The following is a 6,263-nucleotide window of genomic DNA, read 5'->3' on the forward strand; positions in this document are numbered from 1 at the left end:
CCCTCATTTGCACCTGCATCCAGGCACCCTTTTCAGTGAATGACTTATACAACCATAAGGCCTGTTTAAGGTTGCATATGGAGGAAGTAATAGGAGAGACAGTAAAGTTTGTACTTGTCTAATACTGTCATGAGTGGCACCTGCATGCTTTGGGGTTTGCAGATGTTTAAGGCTTACTATTTTTTATGTGGAAGGGAAGCTGTATTCCTGAGTTCTTTAAAGCTCATTCCTCCCATCACAAGGGCCTTCATCTCTGCAGTTTCTTCCCCATAGATGAATGTTTTGCTTTTAGTCATTTGTTTACAACCCCTTCTCAGGACCCTGGCCATCTGGTGATATGCTTCCACCTTCCTTCTGCTGAAGTCCACTCACTTCTTAGGCAGCTTTCTTGAACAGTATCCAAGACAGTTCTTCTACAGAGCTCATGCATGAGCTCATGCATACCATATTTAAGCTAGAGGAAATATCCCAAACCATAGCCTCATCTCTACCCCACAGGATGCCAGAACCAGCCATTCACCCTTCACTACATCCTGGGCATAATCCAGACATCGGCAGCTGTGTGTTTCAAATAGGAAGCAACACATGTTATATACTTCTGTGTGATCTCAGTAAAGTGTGAGGTAAGAGCATACACTTCTTATGGTGAAGTTATGGGTGGTGGCAATGACGCAGAACACCAATAGCTTTCTCTAAAAACCTTTAACCTCTTATCCTTTTCAATCTCTTCCAGATATTTTGTAGGCTGGAGATGGGTGGTGAACTAAGAGTGAAAAGCTGGTTTTCTACAATCTCTTGCTGCAAATCCTGTGTTGGTGGATTTGCATCTAACTTTATTTTTTAATTTCATTTTTGTTAAAAATATTACAGATGTCCCTTTTTCTCCCCAATGACCCGTTCCACCCCGTCCCATCCCCCTCCCCAGTTCCTCTCCCCACCATTGTCCATGTCCTTGGATTGTGCATAATGCATATAAATTCTTTGGTTACTCTCTCCCCCTCCACCCACCCACCCACCCTCCTCCATCCCTCTGATATTGGTCAGTCTCATCTATGCTTCCATGTCATTGAATCTATTCTGTTCATCAGTTTATTAAGTTCTTTAGATTCCACGTATAAGCGAGATCATGTGATATTTGTCTTTCTCTGCCTGGCTTATTTCACTTAGCATAATATTCTCCAGGTCCATCCATACTGTCCCAAAGGGTATGAGATTCTTCTTCTTTACAGCTGCGTAGTATTCCATGGTGTAAATGTCCCACAGCTTTTTTATCCACTCATCTACTGATGGGCACTTGGGCTGTTTCCAGATCTCAGCTATTGTAAACTATGCTGCTATGAACATAGGGGTGCATATATTCTTTCTGATTAGTGTTTCAGGATTCTTAGGATACATTCCTAAGAGTGGAATGACTGGGTCAAAAGGCAGCTCCATTTTTAATTTTTTGAGGAAACCTCATACTGTTTTCCATAGTGGTTGCACCAGTCTGCATTCCCACCAGCAATGTACTAGGGTTCCCCTTTCTCCACATCCTCCCCAGCACATGTCATTTGTTGATTTGTTGATGGTAGCCATGCTTACAAGTATGAAGTGATACCTCATTGTGGTTTTAATTTGCATCTCTCTGATGATTACTGATGCTGAGCATTTTCTCATATGTCTCTTGGCCATCTGTATGTCCTCTTTGGAGCAGTCTCTATTCAGGTTGCATGTAACTTTAAATATGACTTTACTGTTTTGGGGTGTCAGCCAAACCTGAGACTAATTGAGGTTCATTCAAGCACCTTATGTATAACGTATCTCTGGAACAGGAAATATTGGTTACTTTTGGTGGGAAGTATATTGGCTCAAGGAAGTCGTGGGAGGGAGAAGTTTCACATATAGTCTTTTGAACTGTTTTAGTTTTTAACTATATGTGTGTAGTACCTATTCAATAAATTTAAATGAATAAATATACCTTCTAAATATATTAAAGTACATTATACAATAGGGACTTTCCAAATCTTAAGGAGAATGAGCTATGCCTTTTTTTAAAAAAAGAATTTTAAAAATTGATTTTAGAGATAGAGGAAGGGCAAGAGAGAGAGAGAGATATCGATTTGTTATTCCACTTATTTATGCATTCATTGGCTGATTCTTGTATGTGCCCTGACTGGGGATCAAAGCCACAACCTTGGTATAGCAGGATGATGCTCTAACCAACTGAGCTACCAAGGCAGAGTGAGCTATATATTATGATGTAGAAAAATATCAAAGATATTGTTAGGTAAGAAAAGGAAGATACAGAATATTGCATAATATATCTATATACAGCCAATAAAATTATGCTGAAAATACATATTTTTAATATGTGAGAAAAGTATTCCAGAAAATTTTAAAAAAAAATATATATCTTTATTGATTTCAGAGAGAGGAGAGGAGAGAGAGAGAGAGAGAGAGAGGTAGAAACATCAATGATGAGAGAGTCATTGATCAAGCCCGCAACTGGGGATGTGCCCTGACCGGGAATTGAACCCCGATCGCCTGGATCCTAGGTCGATGCTCAACCGCTGAGCCACGCCCAGCCGGGCTCCAGAAAAATTTTATCAGGGTAGACTAAATCATGTTGTAGCAACACATTAAACTTGAAATATCAGTTGCTTACCACAGCAAAGACCTCTATTTCTTGTACATGCATGTGTCCAGTGCAAGGTGGGCTACTCTTTAGAGCAGCTGTTCTCTATGTGGTGACTCAGGGATCCAGGTTGTTTCCATCTTGTGGCTTCACCATCTAAAGGCAAGTCCTCCACAATTGCTGCAGCAAGGGAAGAGAGAGCTGGGGAGCCATACACTGGCTCTAAATGCTTTGACCCAGGAGGACACTTCTGTTCATGGCCCTTGAGCCAGATCTAGTCTTATGGGCCCAACCTCACTGCAAGGCAGAGTATGAAACATTGTCACCCTTCAGGCCCAGGAAGAAGAGAGTAAAGTGGATTTTAGTATCATGTGCCACAGCTCTGTGCCACTGGATACACAAACAACAGGAAACGGGAGGAGGGAGTCTGAGGATTTGATCTCAGAAGACTTACTTTTCACTGTACTGTTCAATATAGTCACTATGTTGTTTGGATCTTTTAACTACTGGGTCATATATATGTTTTCAATGAAAAAAATTAGTAATTTTAGCATCAATGAATACTAAAACTAGTGGGTGAAAGTTTTATGAGGAATAGGATATAGTATGAAAATGCCCCTCCAACACGGTATTTATTAATTACAAATGGACAAAAAATAAGTTTATAATAGAAAACTTGGCAGACACCACCTTAATCTAGGAATCAGTTAATTAGCATCTCCAGTAATGGTACAAATAGCATCATGTGCCTCCTAATCTAATGAACCAAAAAGGACAGAGCATTGCTTTTGTGATATTCCTGCCCAAACGCATAGCCTAAATTTAAATTTAAGGACTTTGTACAAAATATCTGGCCTATACTCTTCAAGTGTCGAAGTAAAGGAAGTCAAAGAAAGACTGAGGAGTTATTCTAGATTCAAGGAAACTAGAAACTTGTCAGCTAAACGCAATATATGATCCTAGACGAGAATATTTTTTTTCTTTGCTATAAAGAACACTATTAAGACAATTGATGATATCTGAATAAGATCTGTAGTTAGATAGTATTATTGTATCAATGCTATTTTTTAATTTTATAATTTGATATTTATTTTTATGTAAAAGAATAAACTTGTTTTAGGATACACATACTCAAAGATTTAGGGGTAAAAGGGCATTATATCTGCATTTACTCTCAATTAGTTCAGGAAATAATTATATATTTATATTATATATTATACATTATGTAATATATTACATACAATATATTACATACAATATACAATATATTATACAATAAATATTATATTATATATGTGTTGGGGTGGGGTGCTGGCAGAAGATGGTGTGTGTGTAATTTGTGGTAAGCCCCAGAAGGGTCCTTTGGGTTCTGAGGCAAGCCCATGCAATTAGCAGCACAGAATTAAACACCCTTTGAAAAGTATATACACATACTATAATACTAAAAATCAATAAGGAAAACCAGACAGCTCAATTAAGAAAAGGACAAAAGACATGAGCCAGCACTTCACAAAAGAGAATATGTAGTTGACCGATGAACATGAAAAATTTTCAACCTCATGTCATCAGGAAAATACAAATTAAAACCATATTGAGATGCCACTTTATACCAATGAGAATGGTTAAAATGAAAATGACTGATGGTATCAAGTGTTGTTGAGGATGTGAAACAAATGGGACATTTATTCAGTGTCCTGAGAGGGTAAATTGGTACAGCCAATTGAAAAACTATGTGGCAGTACCTAGTAAAACAAAATATACATAACAGCATTTAACTCCTAGGTATATAACCTCAGAAATGCATACATGTGGACACTAGAAGACACAAACAAAACTATTCATACCAGCAATATTCATAATAGCTAAAACCTGTAAACAACTTCAAGTGCCCATCAATGGTAGACTAGATAAGCAAATTGAGGTATGATCATACAATGAAATACTATATATCAATGAGAAAGAATAAACTGTTGCTATATACAATAAGATGGATAAATTTTACAAACATAATGTAGGAAAGAAACTAGCCACAAAAGAATACACATGGTGAGAGGAAACAAGATGGTGGTGTAGGTAATAGCTGTGCCCGCTGCCTCCCACAACCACATCAAAATTACAACTAAAATACAGAACCGCCATTACTCAGAACCTCCTGAAATCTGGCTGAACAGAAGCCCCACAGCCAGGGACCTGAAGAAGCATCCAGAAGGGTAGGAGGGGTGGAGACGCGGGCGGACCAGGGCTGGTTCACCGAGACTTAGTGGTGGTTTAAACCCCGGAGGGACATCCAGGTGGTGGACGTTTCCTGGAGGAGTGAGGGGTCCCAGCCCCACATCAGGTCCCCAGCCCAGGGCTCCAGGGCTGGGAAGAGAAGTCCCCACAACTTCAGGCTGTGAAAACCAGGGGGGACTGTGGCTGAGGGTCCCGGAGGCTGCGGGAGCCCCAGCAGCTCCTCTTAAAGGGCCTGCACATGGACTCACTTGGATGCCCTCCCTCTAAGCCCCAGCGCTGGGCAGCAGCTTGAAAGGAACCTGGACACTTGGGGAGGAACTAACCTGCCTGAAATCGGGGCGAGAGGTGGAGGAGCAGCTTTCTCCCAGGCAGAAGAGCTGGCAGAAGCCATTGCTCCTTTGGCGAGTCCTCCTCCCATAGTGCCGGCAGGCAGGCACCATATTTGAGTCTCCAGCACCTGACTCACACCTTTCACCCTGGCCTGGTGATTCCCAGAGGCCCCGCCCCTCCCTACCTGCAAGCTCATCCAAGCCATTTCCAGTGGCTTTTCTGTGCAAATGGCCTCTGGAGCCTTATGCTTAGGACTTCCCTAAAATCTCTCAAACAAGCAGCAGCGTGTCCCACATGGCTTGATAAGTGGCCCCAGGCACCAGTGGCAGCCTGCATTAGTTCATAGCTTGGCCTCTCCTGGACACCGCCAAACCCAGCACAAGTACCAGCCAGCTATGGTTTGCTGTGTAGCTCATGTTGGGTGGCCCTGGGCAAGGCACTGGCAGAGGCTGACTTTGCACCTCCCGGGAGGCCCCAGAGACAGTGCACTTGGTGGTTGGACTTGACCACGCTGGATTACAACCCTACCAGATCCACGAGTGACACACTCAAGTGGCACACTCGGTGAACACCAAAGCCCCACTGAAGTAAATCCTGCTCCATAGGGGTGTGTCCAGCACAGCAGCTCTTTGGCTGTAGTTGCAGCTGGTTCTCACAGCCAATTGGCCTGGGGTGTCAATTCCTCCCAGTGACACCAATAGCAACCAAGGCTCAACTACAACAGGACAGTGCACACAGCCCACACAGGGGAGCACCTAGAAGGCCCAGCTCAGGTGACTGGGGAGGCTGAGCCACTGGACCCTACAGGACACCTACTACACAAAGCCGCTCCACAAATTCCGGGAGATGTAGCAGCTCTACGTAATACATAAAAGCAAACACCAGGAAGCAGCCAAAATGCAGAGGCAAAGAAACATGTCACAAAGGAAAGAACAGAAGAAATCTCTAGAAGAGGAACTAAATGAAATAGATCCAAGTAAGCTAACAGATAGAGTTCAGAATCTTGTTTATAAGGATGCTCAAGTATATTATTACGAAAACCACTGAGAAAATTGATGACATAATGAAGTACCAAATTTGAGGCTAC

The sequence above is a fragment of the Miniopterus natalensis genome, chromosome 1 (assembly GCF_054644295.1).
Source record: "Miniopterus natalensis isolate mMinNat1 chromosome 1, mMinNat1.hap1, whole genome shotgun sequence".
Classification (NCBI taxonomy): domain Eukaryota; kingdom Metazoa; phylum Chordata; class Mammalia; order Chiroptera; family Miniopteridae; genus Miniopterus; species Miniopterus natalensis.